The sequence below is a fragment of the Meleagris gallopavo genome, chromosome 11 (genome assembly GCF_000146605.3).
Source record: "Meleagris gallopavo isolate NT-WF06-2002-E0010 breed Aviagen turkey brand Nicholas breeding stock chromosome 11, Turkey_5.1, whole genome shotgun sequence".
Lineage (NCBI taxonomy): Eukaryota > Metazoa > Chordata > Aves > Galliformes > Phasianidae > Meleagris > Meleagris gallopavo.
In genome coordinates, this window is record NC_015021.2 from 16,013,213 (window position 1) to 16,035,495 (window position 22,283).

Genomic DNA, 22,283 nt, shown 5'->3' on the forward strand with positions numbered 1-22,283 from the left:
ACCTTAGGAAAAAAAAACACCCAAAGCATACACAAAATGAAATTGGTGCAAATTAACTTCATTGTATTTGGAGACCCATACAAAACAAAACCCACCACAGTCTATAAAGCGAAGTCAGAGAAGACAAGGATTGAAGTTGTAGCTTCACAGTAGCCATCTTTTAACAGCTTTCCTTTTTCAACACTTTAACCTAGAGGAAAAAAAAAAAACTTCCCATTGTTATGCCCCTATTCAACCTTCATTCGAAGTCATTCACTATGCATTAATTACCACTTTCTTCAATGCACCGGGAAGCTCCCAAACATGCTCCTGTTTTCAAAGAGGCACACTTCCATGCCTAAGCTTTTTATATGCAGAGCCTGCTGAATTTTTTTTTTCCTTCGCATACTTTGAGATTCCCCTAAATTTTGCATACTGTAACTGTTCAGAAAGGGGGGGGGTGTGTGCAGGGGGCGAAAAGACAAAAGGCTGATTTCATGCTTCCAGAACAGTTGTTTGCATCTCTTTCATTTTTCCTTCCAGCTGTGAGAGGCAGCAGAAGGTTCTTTAGCAGGTGTCCTGCCTGCCCTATGGTAATTTTTAACTTTCCTTCACTTTCTTTTATGTCTGTTGCATTCGTAGAGACATTTTCTCTCCCCTCAGTGCCTTATTGCTGTTTTTCTCTTTTTTTTTCTTCTTTAAACAAAATACCTGATTATTCCCAGATTATGTCATTCTGTTCAGCTGTGGACTCAGATTACAAAATTGAGCAAAGAAGAAATGTTCAGAAGTCCCAATTTATATATTAAATATCAGCTTTTATGTATTCACACCACAGACTTTCATCACTAAAACTACACAAATACCACACAGACACAGCTGACAACCTGACAGACAAAACCATCTTCAGTATCAAAACTGACTATCCGTACCCTAAACTTTAAATCAGATAACATCTCTCCTGCGTCCCAGTGTCCCCATCTCTACGTGTCAGCAGTTGTAAGGACTCCCATGGGCTGAACGTGTGAATGAAATTAAATATTCACATAAGTCTTTGCAAGGTTACACAGAAAGAAGTTATGAGTTCAATGGTCAAAAGTATATTTTTCTTTAAAGACAAAAAAGTATTTTCCAGAGCAAAACTGCCTCTCCTGATCTTGATTTTATTTGCAAAGCCTCTAGATGAGGGAAAAGATCACGTAAAGAAAAGATAAAGGAAATGGGAAAAATTGAAGCTCAGAACTATGAATCCTTTGAAGAAATTCAGGCAGCTCCATCAGAGGGAGTTGTTTTCAGATTTTAAAGAAGAAACACCACAATGCAAAGGCCTATGTATTCCCAGCATAGTTTGTTCTGCTCTAATATTGCAAACATACAGATAGATAATGCTAACCGATGCTCCCAAAACACATCTTGATTAAAAAAAACACATTTATTTTTTGCAGACTCCTTCTGTATATTTTACTTCAATATGTATAAACTGAACAACAGATGACTTGAAGCTAAGATGGTCCGTTATTGATTTTGTCAAGGTTAAAAGGTCACTGCCATCTCCATAGCTTTATGGTCACAGTAGTTTGAATAATCACATCACAGTGTAAATGCCCCAGTCCTCACCCCTCACAAAAGGCCTCATTCACTGAAAATCATGCAGGTGATTTTTAATAGGTACTGATGTGCTTTAATCGTTTTCAGCATTGTGCAATGGGCAGTGAGTACTGTAAGATCAATATAATATCTATTGAAATCACTGCAAGAGGAATAATAGTGAAGATTTTCTTATTTGACTACCATTTCCATGGACAAATATAATTAGAGTCCAATACAGTTTAGCTTCCTCACAGCAAAACTATGAATATATATATATATTACTTTTTTTTTTTTTCCAAGAGTTCAATTCATAACTCTCTCCCACTGAAAATGTGGGGGTTTGGGGTTTGTTGTTGTTTGTTTTGTTTTTAAATGGTCATCCTTTCAACATTTTAGCTTTCAGATTATTAATTTAAAAAAATCAATTTAAATTTCCATTTTTATTATGTGACATTATACAATGACAACCTGCTGTTTGAAAAAAAAACATATTTCCTACCTTTTTCCTGCAGGGAAAGTTGCATCCATGAGAGGATAAAACGGGAAGCAGGTGAGAAAAGGTCAGGCAAGAGAGAAGTTGATTTTCTGCTGAGGGGAGGAAAAAAAGTTCCATTCAGCCAACACAATTCGAGTGCAAGGAAGTGTCGTATGAAAAAATATTTCTAAAATGGAAATATTTATAGCTATTTTTAATTATTGCTTTTTAAAGATATCTTAATAGGAAAAAAAGCTCACTGTTTCACTGTTTTGTACTAAGAGTCTGACAGCTATTTTCCTAAAATTGATTTTTTTTCCATTTTCATAAATCATCTAAGTGCATTTTGAAATGTAAACACCAGTCCTTCTGCAACAAAATGCTGAAGATCCCCTCTTTCCTTAACTGCTTTTTCGAGTACACTGTAAGTTTTCATGTCATTTTGCTACACGTGCTACAAATGCATACCCACATCAAGCTAATGCTTTCATATTTAGGACTAGTCAAGCAGAGGACGTATTGCCAGTGGCTTTCCTGCAGGATCAGCCCCATGGGGTGAGCACACCCCTCCTGCACACAACACCAGGGCCATCACCTTTCCCAAGAACAGCCAGCCATGAGCAAACAGGAAAGCTGCAGGGCTAATCCCTGGAAGACCTGTTAAATTTACAGGTCAAGGCTTGCAAAATCATGATCTAGCTCTGTATCTGCTGCTATAAGGCTAAGCAAATTTTATTTTATGATGAGCTCAAAAGACATAACAGTGAGAACAGCTGCTTTGATTCTTGATTACACAGCACTCCGCACGCTGCAGTTCACAGCCAGGATTTCTAGGTGTTACAGTAACATAAGCAATTTGTACTATTTCATAATTCTAAGATATCCTCCATGTCTGAGGAAATCCCTGTGCTGCTGGCTGACACCCGGTGGAACACCATACTGGGGAAGGAGCCTCTGTGTGGTCCTTCTTATATCTGGTCTCAGTATTATGAAGTGACAAATGAGACAGACTGGAGCTTGCTAGAGCGTGGCCATCTGCATGCACCCAAGGGCTGATTTTGCTTTTCACATATTGTATTCTACAATATCTTATAGTCTGAAGAATGCCACTGCCATTTGCAAATGAAAATTACTCAGCATGGGAGGGAAGAGACCCTCACAGTTACGCTGCAAAACGTTTCATCTCATTTGTTGTATTATCCCCTAATAGCTCAATGCCAAATAAAAATTCTTTAAGGCAGGAAAACCACACACCCTTTGTGTGTGAGCAGCTCTGATCTGAGCTGCTGAGTTTGGGTAAGCTGTTACATTTTATCGCAGTGTCTGAATGGCTGATGTTCTACAGCCATAACCAGTAAAAACAACAGCTTCAGACTGTGTAAGAGGGCTGACTATCAAGTTTTCCATGGAAAGCTTCAAAGTCCAGTTGATCCCACAGATTATAAGCAGAGTAGAAAGAAAAGCCCTAAACTTAAAGTATATGCTATTTTATGAAAGTAGAGGGGTGCCAAGTCCCACTGAAGGATACCTGAGCACTCAGCCTTGGCAGTCCTGGCAGTGCACTAGGTCCTTTCTAACTCAAGCAAGTATATGTGACCAGCAAATTTATACTATTTAATTTCTTAAATCAAACAACACAGGAATGCATTCCCATTATAAACACAAAATGCATTCAGAAAATAAGTGTGGGGAAAAGTCTTCTTATGTGAAACAAAGCGATGCATGCAGCCAATAGGTCTTCTGGCAGCCTCTCACTATTATTTCCCACTAATGTGTACTTTCAGAAATTACAGACCACCACAGAACACACTTCAGGCTGCACAGAGCCAGTGCCTTTCAGGAGGAGCAACCAAAGGGCCTATTAAAACTGAACATTTAACTAATTTGAAAAATAGATCTATATTTGGTTTATGTTTTGGTACAGAAGTTTAAACAGCTTCTGCTGTTTTCATTACACTGTTGACTTTAAAGAGAGGGGTAATTAGGGAATGTTGTGAATCTGCTTGTGCATTTGGCTACAAATAACTTCTGTAAATAAAACAAACAAATAAATGGAGTAATCCAATACTTTACGCAGAGACAGAACAACCACCCTGCACCACAGATGTTCTGAACAATTCTGCCCACCAATCCCCAACCAACAGCAACACTGTGGTATTCATAACCAAAACATCCAACTAGGAGACTGGCAGCAATGACAACAGGATTACTTGTGCTGATGTTCTTCAGTGTGCACAAAGAAAAAACAATCTAAGGAACTAATCTACTAGCTTAATCTTGACCATCTGAAGAGCTGTTTTTCCCCTCCAGGTACACCCTGACCACTCCCTTTCCCTGCACAGACATACCAAACCTTTTAAACCAGATGTTTCTAGAAAACACAAGCTCTAACTTTCAGCTTTAAGCCTCTTTTTCTGATAAAAAAACTTTCAACTTCCACCAGAACCTTGATGGCCATTGCTCACCTGGTGAGCACTACACACAGGAGTGGCTCTGGAACCCTTGGGTCTCTTGTGCAGCACAGACCAACAGCATCACACTTGGCAACCCTTACACTTAGCGTTTGGTCGTTACTTCCCCTCTGATTTGCTGCTGTTTGCTGTTGTGCATGCAGAAGATGACACGGGCATCTACACACACACACATGCACAGAGTGACGAGATTCAGTATACGTCCATTACTTGCTAAAGGACATGCCATGTGCTAAAAGCACTGATCCACACCAATTGTGTGTTTATATTTACAGATGTAAAATGATAGAACAGATTCTAAGAAAAGTATAGCACAAGGATGACAGAAGCACAAGCAAATTTGTTCACTGCAGAGCGGTAGCTAGCTCACAAAACTGAAACCTAAGAGACTTGAGGTAGAGCTCTGCTGCTGACCTTTTATTCGTGTTTCATTTAAACCCGCTAGTACAGACCTGAACTGAAAGTACCAAAGCTGTGGAGAAGGTAATTTTCAAGGCTGGAGAGTTATAAATCCTCAGCTTGTTCCATCAAATCAGCCTCTTTGACCTCTCCAACTTAAACTGAAAAGCCTTTGGGGGCAGAGATTCTCCAGCTGTATTTTTACAGTGTCCAGAACAAAGTAGTCTGTTACTACTTGGACACTTCTTGGTGCCATTATAACACAATTAAGCACACTGTTTTCAGTGTTTGCATGGAAAAAGTTTGGCAGGAGTACCTCAACTGTGAGTGCATTATCTCTTCTTTCCAGCGTAAGCACTGCTGTGGCTGTGTCCACATTACATTATACATTAGCATTTAAGGTCAAGAGTGAACTTTTGAAACAAAACTCCTGATATCCTCATTTGTTGTACTCATCCCAGTAATCTCAAAGCACAGAAACTGAATTTCCTTCACATGAAACTGAACTGGAAGCAAGTGCTCACAAGCACATCTAAATCCATTGCTAACATCTAATTCATCATATTGCTTGTGGACTTTTGGCCCACAAGGCTAAGCTAGAGGCAGTTCTGAATTAATAGTACCCAAAATACAGCATGGATGTGAGACTCCCCTTAGCAGCAAATCACCTTCACATTATGGTAGATGTAACCTACACCTACTCACTTTCACAGTCTTAAAAGGGCTTCCCAGACACTAGTGAGTCCTCCAAGGAAATACTATCATCCTTTCACCAGTAGAGAGGAAAGAAACCACAAACAGAGGTTTGTTCATGTTTATGAAGCAAACTGTGAACTTCTAAATTCCTTTTAATCTTCCTCGCAAATTCTCTTTATAGTCATATCTATAAAACATAAGGGTTTTTTAATAAATTATATCAAATAGGAACACTGTAAATAAACCACAACATTTAAACTTAGGAGTCTGAATGCCATCCCTATCTTTGAGCCATCTTTTTATCGTATACTACGTTATCTTCAGAACTACTGTGGCCCCATCACCACGGGGTCTCAACTTTCTGATGTATTTAGTATACATCTCTTTTTCATGTGAAACAGGATAGTACATTATTCCTCCCCTCCATTTTTTTTCCCTTTAAATACAGAAAGGGAAGAGACAAAGACTAATTCACCCAACCAAAGTTCGTTTGACATTTGGTGACAAAGCAGGAATTCAGTCCAAATATCTGCAATTAGCAACCATTCTGTTCTATGTAATTTGTAGTTTTCAGGCTTCCTTTCTGCCAAACAGCCCTTAGATATTTAACTCAACACGTTCATACACCAAATGCACTGTTTTTTTTAAATTCTGTTTTCTTTCTCTATTGAAGTCACTGTGTTTTATTTCAGGCTTTCTTATCTGAAGTATCTGCACAGCACACAAAACATTTTACAAGCTGCAGTGTAAACAGCAAAAAAACCTTCAGCACATACATAGATGTAAATTTATTATTGTGGTCAATTACACAAGTATTAAGAGAATTGAGAGTAAACACTCATCTTGTGTTAATTGCAGCTGATTAAGGAGTAGTAAGCACCAACAAACCCCATGAGTCTGACTGTGTTAATTGTGCGCTTATTTTCACCTGTAACCCGTTACTACTTTTCCCATCATTAAAGGAGGAAAATTCCCTGAATAAATGAGAATAATTTCTATTCCCTGAATTAGAAGAGACAATAATGTGAGCATGGTATGCCACAAACATAACATAATACTTCAAGTGCTTTTGAAGAGCATTACAGAAAAACGCATCACGAAGAAGCGATCATAGAGAATGGCAGCACACACTGATCCACCGCCCCCTGTCAAATATTAAGACCCCTTAATCTGGGACTAGTAATAATAGCATTTCTCCTCTAGCTCAAAAAGGCAAGTAAAGTTTATTGCTCTTGAAGCAAAAGGGTGTAAAAACTGCTCTAAAAAACAAACAAAACAAAAAAAAACTGTATTAAAGATATATATTACATGATGTGGTGATTCTTCTGTTATAGATGGGAGTATCAATCTCAATAGCATGTGATTTGAAAGACAAAACAATGCCTAAAATTAAACAGTAAAACTAGTTGGTAAAACTAACCTGGTTGAGAGAAGTAGCAGCTCTTCTTACACCTGGCTTTATAACTGGGTTTAGGACAACTGATGGCAATATATTGTGCTGCTTAATTTTCAAGTCTACCTTCAAAAAGAATCAAAATCTCTTAATGCCGAAAAATACTGTCTGCTGGCATAAAATCTGTATAATACAGACTGCAGAATTTTATCCTTTTAATCCTATACTGAGGTGAAAAAACATTTCTGTGGATTACACATCTTCCAACACAGAAGATGCAAATGCCAGACTTTCTCAAAGGAGCTTATGCCAAAAATCCACGCTACTGGAAGCGGAAACCTCATTTCTAATACAGATGTTCACCTCTCTACTACTTTTCTCTGTTGTTCTGTACAACAACTACTATCGCTAGACTGTACAAACCCCAGCATTCCAATCACTACTTAGAGCACAAACATGGCCCTACTTCTCTTTGCTATTTTTAGATGATTGTTATGTTGCTAAGTCTCAAACTGTTGCACTCCAATTAGGGTTTGGCAGATGAATTCTTGCACCAATACCCATGTTCTTCCTCCAAAAACATGACCACACACTCAATCACACCTTGTCTTCCTAGTAATCCAGACACTATCCTAAGGAATGGATATCTTGGTAGGTTTTTTTTTCCTGTCTTCCCTCTCAAATTTTCAGGCACTCACACTAGAGCCAGTGGTTGCATCGCAGCATCTCTCCAAACACTGCGTGTTCTATGTTATTTCTCTCAGCAAGACCAGTAGTTCATCTGCCGTATTGTGGCTTCCTGAGCCTGTCTGTACAAAACAATCCTATCAATTTAGCCATAAGTGATGAGGGGGAAATGCTTGCTTCCTTTTAGTTCCATTATTATGGAAGCTTTTTGAGCTTTACATGTTTTGTTACTTCCTATTGAAAATACTGTTACTTGGCATTCCAACATCTGCAATGGTTCTTTTCATTTGTGAATGCAGAGCTACCTTCTGTATCCCCCTACTATAATACTCAGTTTCTCAGAAGATTTTTGTCCAAATAATACTGAAATCTATGAATGTGCATTCAAAACAACATTCAAATAACTTTGTAATTTTTTCTCTATACTTTTTCGTTGACTTTCACTTAAATAAAAAGAAATTTCAAGTATTTTCTAGTTGCCCTTGGAAGACTTTCTTTTCCCTGCTGGTTAGTTGACATTAAGGTTTCTTCACATTCCACGCTGCTTTGTATTGCTTTCAAGACTTGATGACTGGGATTGTCTGTTCAGAAAACCAATTGGTTTACTGAAACAAAAGACTGTAATTTCCACATTTTCCAGTACGGCAGTTTAACTCCTCCTTTGTCTGTTAAGCTCTATGAGGCCAATCAAGTTAAATTAAACAACTAGTCAAACCTGCTGTGGTAAAATATAGAAAAGTCATTTTTGTCACCAGCGCTCAAGCCTTAGAAACGATACCATGCTGACCAGTACTTTAGCCATAAAATACCTTTTGTTAAGCCTTAAACTTAAAATTAGGTCATCTCTCATCCAATGATGCGACTCTTTCGACAAGAATTTTGTGTCTGAGGATAATACACTCAGCACTGCTTTCCTGTTAGGACTTCAGTACCGAAATTATTCATCTATTTCCAGATCCTGATTCAGAACTGAGGATGTGCTATATTTTAGTGGTTTCTACAACAACTGCAGACAATGGTCAGGTGAATAAATTGTGGTATCCTCAGGTCTGACAAGCATGGTACTCCACTCACTACTGATCTGCCAAGGCAGAAAAAAAAAACAACTTCAATTTTCTCCCCAACTCTACTGCAAATACACATCTACCATTTTTCAGTCAAGACAGATATCAGGTCTGTAACATAACTCACTATCACTGCTTTTTGCATCCTTGCAGCAGCCAACAAAGAGCCTAAGAACTACAGGAATCTACAGCTACCTAAAATTCCTTCATTGTAAGTAATTCTAGGTACCTGCTCACAGGCTAGCCCAGCAGAACTGCCTGTAGTAGTTTGAGGAAAGAAGCTGGAGTCAGGCTGGCCATTTTCCATCATAAACTGAACTTTGGTATTGAATGGAATGTTTTAAATAAACAACCTATTGCTAAACATGTAAAGCAGTTCATTGTACAATTTGCATAAAGGCCTAATATGCAACGTTTCTTAGTATTCTTGATTTCCTGTGAGATGGTATATCTCAAGTTCTAGTTCTACACAAAGAAGAAGAAAAGGATAGAAACCATATTTCCTCATGTTGAGCCTTGCCTGCCTGCTTCAGTCTTTCCCCAAGCCATTCCACTCTGCATCTCGGGGAATTCCAGAAGAGCCCGTAAGGCACGGACCTGGCAGGGCCAGGGATGCCAAACGCAGGCGGCTGCCCACTTTGCTATTGCTTATTCTTTATCCAGCAGTTACTGAGGCTTTTCTAAAAGGTCATCCCTCTTGGGAAATACCATCAAAGAATTATACCTACAAAAGGCTGGTGTAGCGGTATAAATGTTACAATGGGGAAAGAAGTACTCAAAACATGAATTGGATTCAGAGGCTTAAAGACTATTTCCCCACGGCAATGAAAATGTTTATTTAAATCTCCTTAGAGCTGGAGGCTGAAAGTCCCTAGCTATAAGTAAATACATGTGTGTATGTGCACACATACACAATTATTTTCACATGAGTCCCGAGTATGAAAGAAGTAATCTCAACTTTGCGTAATTCTAGCTGTTGGGAGACTATAGTAAACTCATTTTATCACAGATCTTTCATTCAATACGATAATTAATATTCCCTCACAGGAAGGTGTTCCATTTTTTCAACAAATGTAGTTGTTCTGGAGTGATACTGCATATAGACACAGATCTAAAGAGATACAAATGGACTCGAAAGTCTAAACTGACACAGGACTGAAGTTTTGCCATGAAATGGAGCCAAACGTTCAAATACATTATTTGGTGCTACGACAAAAAGCATTAAAAAGTAGTGTTGTTTTCTAGTTAACTGCGGATGGCTCAGTGCTCCACGAAGGTTGCTATACTAAATCCCTCTTAACAACTCTCAAATCCACAAGCTCTTCTCCTGCCAACTGGTGCAGTCCCACACTGCACGAGAAGGATGCTGAGCTGGGTCAGCAGCAGGGCTTTATGGCCAAGGAAAATTTCAACTTTTAATCCTCTCCTAGTACGGATTCCTGTCCCCATCGTTTCAGTCACTTAACTCCTCTTGGTTTGAGACTCTGCTATGAATAATAATAGCTACTTAAGTTGCTTTGTTCATTATTTAGCATTTCACGTTTTTATTTAGCTGAAAGGGAAAGAGGAGGAAAGAGTGGGTGGAAGAGAGAGTAAAATTAACTTCCCCCTCCCCCAGCCCTAATACTCATCTCCAGCCCCAGCAATGGCTGAGAGGCACAAATACACCAGGGCTCACACAAACACACAATGGCTGGGAACCTCGAACAATGTTCCTTTCTGAACAGTGACATCTCTGCACAAGCAGTCAAGCTCCACTTCTCCCGTTGGAAAAAGCTGATATTCCCCTCACACAGTACTCACACGAAACAAGTCAATTATTTGTGTGAGCCCCACGGAATCATCTCCATAACCCTCTCCAGGACCCTCAGGCCAACCCTTGACACAGGAGTGTAATCGTACAGCACCGGAATCAATTACAGTTTTGGAGAGAGGGGTGGAAAAAATTACTTTGTAGAACCACCGCAAATTGCTAAGGCTGTCCTCTGGCTCTCTTGCTGCTCGAATCCAGGAAGTGCCTCTCAGTTTAATTTTCAATTATGTTCTCATCACAATTTACAACAGACAGTGTGTAATTTACGGCAATTACCTCTTCTGACGTCCCCCCTTTAAAAATTTCAGATAAAGAGACAGACAAAACCTGAAAGTGAGCCAAGCTCACCTGGCCTGCCTGCTGCATGAAGTTGACATTATGGGGAGAAAAGGTATGCCTGACAAGGCTGTGAAGGAGATACTTTACAGAGTCGTGAATGCATGCTGACAACTAAATCAAGCAGAAGAGGAACATAATTGTTGTGGATGCATTCCTTTATTTGTTAATGCATATATACAATATCATAACAGCTGAATATTGTGTAAAGGGGTAATGGGTAACAGACTGTCATTCTGGGTAAAAGACTAGTGAAAAAAATGACTTCACTACAAAGTCATCCAAGCCACTTTTTTTCTTTTTAAATAAACACAAGTATGTCATAATAAAATAATAAAAAGTAAAATAGAGAATTTCAGAAGGACAGTTGAATATTTTAAAGAAATTCTTGCAATCATTTTTCTTTCTGGAACCAACCTAAAATATCTGAATATTTTGCAGGTATGTAATTTAACAGAAAATAAGCATTTGACTCGTTTGTTGCTAGTGAGCGGTATTTTTCTCCTACACTGATACAGCATCTTTAAGTCACGTTATTTTTGTTCTCTTTACTATTTGCAGCTGAAATATTTTCATCTGAAATGTTTAATTCCGTAATAAATATCTGAGTGCCTCAAGGGGTATGTACTTTGGTAATTGGGTGAGGATAGACACAAAGACCATAACAAAGCACCAAATGATGCCATCTTTATATTAACAATGACATGTATTGTGGTATTCATTTTCCAAGATCTGAAATTAAAACAGAAAAAAAAAAAAAAAATCTGTGTGGAGCATAACTAATATAGTTTCCGGAACAAAATCTAGAGCTGCTAACAAATATTTTGACAGTCCAGCATTTTCAGTACAAAGAATGACTCAAAATTGGGTCAATTTCCTTGCAATTTCATTGTTGCTACAGATTTTTTCACTTTTCTTCAGCATGAAGGTTTCTCACTTTTATATTTTCAAAACAGCATTTTTTTTAACCTTAAGTTTGTTTTGTTTACTCAAAACACTACAAAAACATTGGAATTGGAAAACATTTTTACCAGAATGTTTCTTCATCAAGAGTTCTGAACCTCGGAGTTCAGCTTCTGGTATAAAAGTGTATAAAAATATATATAGATTAAAGATAATTTAAAGAATTCAGGACGGTACCTATTTAGACTGAAAATATACTGTAATACACATCTGAATTTGTAGGCAAAATGTTGAACTACGTTAGTGCTGTAGAATTTCTCCCCATTTTCCCTGGAAGATAAAAAAAATAAACCTCAGGTGTACTGTGAGCTATAAGGTCCAGTAAGACTATCTTTCCGAATGCAAGCTCTCTTGCAGTGTTTTCAGAGCTTGTACTGTGTTAACATCATCTTCAGTAATCTAACTCATTGCTGCCTGCTTGCTTTAACCACTAGTTATTTTAGAACACAGTGTTTATTAAATGGCAAAGCATGAATCACAGATACCTGCAGTAAACCATGAATGGGTCAGGTGAGCAAGTGCTTAGAAAAAACGTATTGTGGACCTGATATTTAATAAGAGCCCCTCCTCTAAAGTACGTAAAGTCACAGAAGAGGTGGGAATAAAAACAAGGAGGCACTAAGGCAGCTGTTCAGCATACAGTGTCAGGTGAGCTGATCAGCTGAGAACAGAATCCTGATCTCCCAACCAAGTATCCATTTTCTTGGTGGATAATGAAGACAAGGGGTTGAAGACTGCATCATCTTAATTATGACAACACAGGCTCTTGCTAGCAGAAAAGAAGGAGAGGGAAGGGATTTTCCAAACTGGGGAAACTCCAGCAAACATCAGAAGAGGAACTTACCAACTTTAGCTTTGGGATCACACATTTTATAGAGGAATCAGCAGAAAAGCATAAAGTTCTACCTGTCCCCCTCTAATAATAGGCTCAAGAGAACATCTATGCAGCTTACGAAAATACCACAAAACGGGGGTGTTTTTGTTGTGGTTGGTTTTGTTTTTAAAGCCCTTGAGCAAGATGAGGTTAAATGCTGCATGGTGGAACAATGGATTCTGGTATTGAGGTGAACTTCATTACTCTAGAGAAGTAACACCTCCCCACAGCTCCTTTCTAGTAGACATCACCTTCAGACAGTCAATTAGCCTAAGTTTCCCACTGGCATAGCAATTTGTTCCCATTTGTATCCCCTAGTAGCCAGCAGTGTGAGACTGTCACAGAACCTACAGTGAGGAAGCACCACAAACAGAGAAAACTTGAGGAAATCTGCATGCAATTTTTTCAGCTTCCTTCCTACATAAGGATTTTGCATCAGTTAACAGTGAGTAATGAATATATTCTCTTCTGCATGCAAGAACTTGCAAGTGAACTCCTTGCCTTGTTTAAGTCTGAGTAAGCTCCCTTTGAGTTCTGTGTGGCTGAAGGGGACAACAGTGATGGTCCTCAGTCCATAAATAAAACCAAAGGATTCAAAATCTCTGAGGGCAAGAAATCAGAATCTCCAGGTCTGAGATGCCAACTGTAGTATAGAAGAGTTTAGGTCTGGAGCCAAGCTTTACTCTGTCCGTCTCTTCTCTTGCTACTGGCTCATTTGCCTTTCACTTAGAACAGCTAAAGGAAGCAGACAAAAAAAGGAAACTTGAAACCTGTCATTCTATGAAATCATTACAAATGTGCTAAATATACGCAGTTCAATTACCAGTAAGAACACAAAAAGTTACAATTTAAAATTTTAATTGTCTCAAGGAAGGAAAAAAGAGAGAAGCCAAAGTCACCAGGCCTTTACCCCAGAAGCTCACAGCCCAAGCTGTAGCTAACTCAATAATTACATTGTACTGCCAGCAACAATTCAGGTTGTTTTGTTTTTTTTCTCGCCTAAGGGTTCCAACACATTTGCACCATAGGGAAGCCTTTTCTCTTTACATCTCAAAACTCTACCGCAAACTCTTCCTTTATTCATAACAGCCAGATCCCCAGCTGAGATAGGCACTTTCGTATTGCTGTAGATGACAGTTTTCTGCGTTCTTTCCAAGCTCAGGGGGTTTAATAAACATATCTGGCAATCTTTCGATAGCTGGAGGGCCTGGGATGACACTGTGTGCAAACAATATGCTCTCACTGCTAGGGAAACAAGTTTATTCAATTCAATTAATAGATTACAGTCAAGATACTTGTTATCCTGCAATGAAAAATAGGAAAAGAACTCTGAGAATTAGGGTAGGTCGCAGGATTAGCACCTGGCAACGCAGCAAGCCAGACAAAATAAGACAAAAAACACTTGCTGATAGAGTGCTACCAGTGAACAGTGAGATAGCCCAGTGATCTCAGCAGAGAACTGACTTTAACTCAGTTAAAACTGAACTTAGCCCTCTGAGTCTACAAAGTCTTGGATGCAGCATTTTTAAAATGAGTCTTTGAATCCTCCTGCAAAATAGAGATATTCCTCTTAATTTACTCAACTCCATGGGGTGTTTTCCATTAGAGAGAAGCAATAACTCTTCCTTGGTGAAACTCCACCGATTTCAAGCCAAGTGCAGCTGCCAGGATTTGGTTCAATGTTTCAAGAAAAACTCTGCTTTGATTTTAAAGTCTTTTTAAACCAAAGCATTTCCTTAGCATTAAACATTTCATGGAATACAGAACTTGCTTCTAAAATGAATACCTCCAGCACAATCAAATGGAAAAAATAAGGAAAACACTTCAACTTTATTGATGAAAAACAGTCCAAGAGAGCTGGTGGTCCTGTGCTCCATGAGCATTAAATACTGATCTGCAAGGACTTCTACCTCCAAAAAAATGCTCAGAACAAGTTTGAACTTGCAAAAGTTACTGCAGAAAAAAGTCTCATTTAACAACCAGAATGACAGGTAAACTTGCCTGAAGGATGATTTGTGGTTAAGGCACATACAGGAACACAAGAGATACAAACTATTTCATACCACAGGCTTGCTTCAGTAACCGAATCCCCGAGAGCCTCAATTCCTGTATGTAAAATGGAGATAAAACCAATTCCTCTGTCTGGTTTGCCTATTCTTTCTGGCAACAGGGATTTTATCTGTGTATCTCCTGTGTGCAATAGCAGCCCAGGTAGTCATGAGGTCCTTGGCTACCAAAACTCAGCTCAGGTTAAGGGCACTATTTAAGAAATATTCATATTTCAGTAATCAGAGGATTTACTTGCTTCTCACGCCCTACCTATACGGGTGGGGAGGGGAGGAAAGACTGAAAAAAGTCTGAAACAAATACAAAACCAGCATGGACGCTGGCAACCCCACAGCCTACAAATTATGGCAGAGGGACCAAGACAGAAAAATAATGAAAGAGTTGCCTTTGGAGATGTCCCAGAAGAATGACCAGCTCTCTTAGAGCTGTTCTGGAGCATGCAGCATTTAAGAGGGAAGTCACATTTAGGACCTGGCTAAGGCTACTCATTAACCTCTCCATATGAGTCCCACAGAGGACTTATCTGAAGCCAGATGTCCTTTATTGCTGCTATGCAAGCCAGAGAAGGAGAGGAGAACACATATGCACAGAGAACGCTCCCATTCAAGCAGCTCTTGGTGTCCATGAGGTCACATAGCCGTGGCTACACACTGGATGCTATTCCAGTCCATCATTACTCTCAGCAATTTTGTCTCTTGTATGATCTTGGAACAAAAAGTCCCAGTGACCCATGGCAAAAGAAAAGCAAGCCCAGTCATCTGCTTACTGCCATCATTCCCAGCCTGGACTACACAGCAGTTGCTGTCATAACCACACCTGCACAGCTCTTGAAACATCAATGAACAGCCTATATTTCTATCAGTCCAATCCACATGCTTCCTATTCCCTACATACTCAAGATCTCATTTCAATAAATGCCCGACTTCCATAAAGCATTTCAATCAGATTTCTAAGAACTGGGTCACAGTAATTCGTACTGCTAAGTGAATAATCAAAAATTAATTATTTACTTAACTTAGCTGTTCTTTTGTTCTCAGATTAACCAGAAGCTCATGATCAATTTCCCTGAGCTTTTCAGCAAATGTCTTTTAATGTGTATATTCTGTGGCCTGCTCAGGAATTTTCAAAATTTCAGCTGAGTTAGAGTTCCCAGCAGGATCTCATGATATCACTGCTCATCTGTAACTGAGAAAATCCTGGAGTGCAAAATTCATGCACATTTTAAATTCAGTTTCTAAAAATAACTCATGTGAAAAGTATTTTATCCCATACAATTGCTTAAGGCATTCCAAAAATCAGAAACATGCAATACCAAGAAATTGCTAATTTTTTAATAAAGTGCTTTTATATTACTGATCTATCTGTTATAATTGCTGCATTGAACACACTTGGAACTGGCCTGTATCCAGAGCAGTAACTTTCATCCTCAGTTTTAGGTTCTTTTCACTATTCAAGAAAAGCTCTATGGAAATAATACAAATAGGATAATAGTCAGGATGAAACTTTTACTTCAAACTGCAGCAGAGTTTACTGTGAATATCCACAGAATCTAATACGTGGTTGCACCTTTCCCACTGATTTTTTTTCTCATTCTCACAGGGAAAAAAATAGTCATTTTTTTAAGAAGTAAACACTGTAACTAAACTCTTTCATGAAATCACCCTCAATATCACTGTTTTTCTTCCACTTATCTGTTTTTGAAGAAAAATACAAGATCAAAATGCTATCAACCACTGCTCTTCCCTGATGCTTTAAGTACATGCTTATGTTTTATATATCCTGCTGACTTTGCGGGGAAAGTCAGGACATTTTTGCAAGATTAGAATTTGTTTCCCGCAAGGCTAAGGAAATGATACTTAATCATTGAAATATAGAAAATAAATGAATCCTTTCTACTAAATTCCTGCATAAAACTCAAATCCTGCTTCCACTTTAGTAAATAATAAACTCTAATTAACTTCTAGCAGGCAAGATCAGCACTTAAATATTATAGGAGGTGTTACAGCAGAGAAAAGCTGAAAAATGTTCTATACTACAGAGTAGGAAAACTAGGCAAAGCAACAGAACAAAGGCAATTCATATTCTGATCTCCCATCTCTTTCAAACGGACATTTGTTTGCTTTATAAGAATTTGCTGTCTATAACAAAAGACCTTCCTATTGAAAACTTTAATATTTTGATATGTTAAGGAAAAAAGGCCTTGTTTCATAAAAAATCCAGGTATGTCAATCAGTCTTACTGTTCTTAAGAAAACAAACGTCACTTAAAAATTAGACCTTTTAAAGATCGCTAAGCAGTACGTTGTTTGAATGAATTAGCCAAATCTACACTACTTACCTACTTTGTGGGGGGCTGTTCTTGGAACAAACATTCCCCAAGCTCAGCGCACACAGTGCTTGAGGAACCACTCAGGAACTTGGAACTATGTTTGAAAACAGTTTGTATCTGTAACTGCTATTAAATGAAAAGCAGAACATCGCTGGTTGGGCAGCTGCTAAGATTTTATAATCACACAATAGAGAGGATTATATATACGTAAAGGGTGCATTAGACTACTTTCTGTGCTCAGTTGCAATTGTACAACCTTAGGAAATCAATGGGGTTCCACATTTGCAAATGATGAGGGGTTGGTCCATTCCTTTTTAAAAAAAAAGTTCAATTTGAGAGAAAATGATTGTGCTTCTCCCTCTACTGTTCCACGTCTCATAGCTAACATCTGGTGAAAATTAAGAAGCAGTTTTCCCCCCTTCTCCCTCACCCCCAATCAAACAACAAAAAAAATCCACAATACAAAACCTCGCATATATATCTGATGTATTTTATACATATTCATCCTCATAACTTGACAGATGGGAGGAATCTTGCAGTCATTTCTGAAAGCAGACAAAAGGCCGTTGGTTCTGCTCCACATGATGATTTGTGAAGACAGAATATCACCCGCTTCCGTTGATGATTATATAGTTCTATCCATCTGTCTGCCACTGGAGGTTGTGAGAGTGAGATACAGCTCACACCGTCTTCATAAACAAAAGTAGACTGTGCTGTCAGTAGTCAGACACGCCAACTAATTGGAGCTGTCGACAGACACAATATTCTGTGTCAACAGCTCTGGTAACAGTTTGAAACAGCAATGATATGTTGGGTGATGGTGAGGATGACACATATGTCTCTAATAGCATGCTAGAAATCTGACATAACTAGAAAAGAATTACTAAAATGTAATTCCCAGCATCTAGTTCTGCTGTTAAGACTTACCAGTCAGCACAGGGAGGAAAAAGATGTGCGTTCATGTGAGTGTGCTTGTATACATCTTCCTCTCTATCACTTTGTATGCTGACAGCTTAATTTGACACTCATCGTGCCTAACTTTAAAACTAAGCCTCCCACTAAATGTTCAGGTCACCAAAATTCCTGCAGAATGTTGAGTTTAATAAAGGAACTTTTTCCACCACTTATGAATTGAAAGCAAAATAAATAAAGTTAAACAGCAGCCACATTAAAGGGACAGTTCTTACTGTAGCTGTGCAAGAAAGAGCAGTACTGTCTTACAGAAAAGTGATTTGGTAGACTCGAATCTAAAAGACAAATTGTCCTCTCATCTTCCAACAATCAATGAACATTCTTAATTTTAGAGTTAAGCATAAACGTCTGCAGGATTAGGGTTTCAGTTTCTGCTTGGTGGCAGATAAAATCTTTCTCCATCATCACTTCCTCTGGATTTGAAAGCAGATAAGTGAATAAAAAATCGTAAATAAAGCACCAGGAGAAGAGGAAAAACAGCCATTTGCTTTGCTCTGCTCACACATTTATCTAAGCTGCACCTCTGTTACATATAATGCAATGCTGGGAAGACTAGGCCAAATAGCAGTACATAATTTAAGTATTTTTTCCCAGAATTTCAATAAATGCTATACCAACATCCCATCACAGCAACCATGACAGTAAAACGCAGCCACCTCTGCAGCATTAAAGCCACATGTGAGTACTCACACAGGACCTGCACCAATAGCTTTGGCATCTCAGGCCCGGAGCAAAGACAGCCGCAGTGCACCCTTCTCATCAGCTCTGTGGTGGAAGAACCAAGCAGGCACACTCCTGGATTTGAACATCATCCTTGAAATCTCATTACGTCGAACAAGTGCAACTATGAATTAACCCCTCTTTTCTTAGGACAGAGCTCTGGACTAGTATCCATTCAGGCAACCTAGCTGCAGAGCAGCTGTCAAACCTGTCCTGCCAGGGATGACAGCACTGGGCTTTGAGGCAAGAGCAAACTTCTAGTTTTGTGTTCCTATCTCACACCCAACCCGGGACCTGACAGTCGTCATAACACAAGGAGTAAAACAGTGACACAGACCTTTTGCTGATGTCCACACCCAGAGTGTAGCCAGGATGTGAACAACCAGACCTGAAAGACTTTTTGTCCCAGAGAAGGAAGGAAAGGAAGCAAGCTGGAAAAGCCACAGAAGGACTTTGATAAGGTTCTTCTGCAAAGCACCTGGGAACAGGATTGTGGGAGTAGGTAGCAAGTCCACATCTAAGTAAACAGCTTGGGAGGGTCAAGCTGGATCCCAGAACGTCCTTTCTGAGACACCTGCACTGTCAGAGGTCTGCTCTGAAGGGAGGATACCAACATCCACATGGAGACACAATCCATCTACCAACAGTCTAATGCTAAAAAGGACAAGACCTCCCTATTCACAGCTTGCTGCCAAACTTAGATGCAAAAGACAAAGGAAACAGGTTGGAAAAGACTTGCCTGGAGGGCAGGAAGTCTGGAGCATTACTAAGGAACATGCAGTGACAACAGCTGAGGTTACAGAGGAAGAGCCTACTTTGTTTGCTGCATAAATCCCTATATTATCTCTTGCTACTTGACCTGCTAGAGCAGCCGGCGGCACAGGGAACCGGGGTGCCGACCTGAGCTGCTGCTTCCAGCCAGGAGAGGGCTCAGCTCCGGCTCTGCCCATCCTCACACTGCTGCTTTCTGCTGATGCCCCTCGTTTGCCATCCGGGCCGATGGTGTTCAAAATCACATGGAAAAAAACCTAACTAAAGAGTGAGCCAATAGATTGTTGCCAAAACCATGAAGTTAGAAAAATCTGTCACAATATTTTAAAAGAAAGATTAAAAAAAGTGAAAAAAATAGTCAATATTATTTTCTCTGCAGAGCCAAGGTGCAAGTTGTTACCCAAGATGAAGTGTGTATAAATAGTGTGTCAGCTTTGTACTGTGAGTGTGACTCCAGCAGCTGGGCTGTTTGCATGAAATGCAAATTTGAAGCCATTCAGGGAAAGAAGAATGAAAGCTTTGGCACTCACTGGGCAAACACTAACGGGTACGGGAAGAGGGCCAGCAAAAGAAAAACCACATAAAGTAGTGGGTGGCCAGGCTTAGGGCAAGAACAGTTGGACCAAATACCTCAAATGATCTGGTTCAAGGCAAACATTGTACATTTTAGAAGTTTCACTTTTCACTTACAATTCCAAAACATACACAGAGACCTTATTGCAACTGCTACTACTGAAGACACAGCAGTGGTGACAACCACAGACACTTACTGACATTCATCATGCATTATGCTTACCCATGCCCACTGTGTCTGGCTCTGAGTCATCATGAGCCACAGGACAACTTTATTAGTTGCCATGCTCAAAAATTAGTGAGAAAATACCTATAAAGCTTCTAGCCCCCCGAGATCAACTGAAGTAGTTTGGAAAGGTTAAAGCTTACAGCTTTAGTCTCAACAAATAGGAGGGCTCTGAAATGATGCATAGCACAGACCCTGTGGCTTAGCGGTGCAAGGGTATTTCAGGCCACTTACTACTCCTGTGACACACCAAGATTTTTATGGAGCCTGATTTCTTCCTACAGATACGTAGAGCAGAATTACGATAGATTTGTAGTTCTTTTTCTTAAAGAAGTTTATGTAGGCACAGCATCAGCAGCTTTCATGTGTTAAATCACATTTATTTCACCAAAACAAGCCAGGGCCTAATGTATTTGAAGATGGGTTCATCACTCAACCCCCTAATGTCTTTTCATGCTGCTTAGGACTTTCTGCTTTGTACCACATTGGTATTTAATAATTATTCTATTTGTCTCCAAAGCCCTTTCACCACACCTTGTGGCACATTACAGATGGCCTAGATTTTTCAGGTACAAATTGCTAAACAATTACTCATGAGAGAAAGGTCATAATAATAGGTTACAGAAGCCTTTGCAGTCTGCCTTTACTTCATGGCCATTTATAAAGAACCATTTCATCCCATTGTTATAATGATGAGAAGGAAGTAGTTTAAGGTAGTTATAGACAAGCAAACAAAAGGCAGGAGAGCAGTGCTGTATAACTTCTACTTTCACTTCCTGCCTACTCCATTACTTCTGGCATTATGGGAGAAATAACATGATTGGAATGACCTAAAGGTTATAATGGGTGGGCAAGGTTTACCTTGTCGAAAGCAGTGTGAGCACTGTTGGCTAAACCTTTTAGAAAGCTGAAAGTGGTGCCGTTTAACAAAAATACTAAGCTGTCATTGCTAAAAGTACATTACTTAGAAACAGTATTTCTTCATGGCTTTTTATCTCTATTTTTACCCATGAAATGTTTTGGATTTTTTTTTCTTAGGAAAAAAGCAGGAAAGGAAAAAAAGACACAAAGATGAAATCTCTTAAAAGTTGAAAGATTTTGCACTACCAGAAACTCCATTAACTTCATATGAATACCACTGGATTTAAGACGATGAAATTGAAGTCCAAATGGTCCAATCTACAGAACTACAAATGAAGCAAACTTCTTTGGACTTCTAAAAAACAAAAACAACAATAAAAAAAACTCAATACAATCACTGTTTCCCCCACTTGGGGGAGGGGGGGGAATCTCTCCATTATCTGGCTTTCTCAGAAGTTGAGGTACAAGACACGATCGCAAAGAATGGAGGAATCTTGGGTCCAATCACAACTCACTGAAACACACAAGCTCTTGAGTAAAAGTCTAGCTTTGGGAACAGAGAAAACATGCTATTTGAATGACCAAGAAAAAGTGACTGAGCACAACAGCAATGAAAGCAAGAAAGTAGTGCTTTGGCACTTTCAGCCAATGGGTGAGACTCTTCAACCTTGGCTTTAAAAATTATACAAACTATTCAAATTACAAACAAACAAAATATTGATGGCATTGAATCAATAATACTTCCCAACACTTCCACCTGTGTTCAAATTATAAGGCACCTTAGCTCAAAAGCAGCCCAGTAAGCAGGAGGCAAGGCCACCCGGAAGATTGTGATCACCAGGCAAGATCTAGATCTGCAGCAGGGGATCTCATGAGATTTCTTCTTTCAGAGAAGCTTCATATTCTAACCTAAGGAAACTGTCTGGGGAAGACCCCACAAAATACCATCTTCCACTTATTTCCCAATGACTTTTGTGATGTTAGGCCTTACTTTCAATAAGCCTTAGTTTCCTTTCTTGGAAAAA

At 39.1% G+C, this 22,283-nt stretch overlaps 1 long non-coding RNA gene across 6 annotated transcripts in view; it reads right to left on the reverse strand.

Moving 5' to 3' along the window:
- The window catches only part of LOC116217057, a 306,245-nt gene that overhangs the window by 193,263 nt on the left and 90,699 nt on the right, over positions 1 to 22,283 (reverse strand). For 5 of the 6 annotated variants that reach the window (XR_004160974.1, XR_004160970.1, XR_004160972.1 and 2 more), the window contains one exon: positions 2,069 to 2,157. This is a non-coding gene — a long non-coding RNA (uncharacterized LOC116217057). The remainder of the gene's footprint in view (positions 1 to 2,068; positions 2,158 to 22,283) is intronic. The other variant, XR_004160973.1, reaches the window with a different exon arrangement.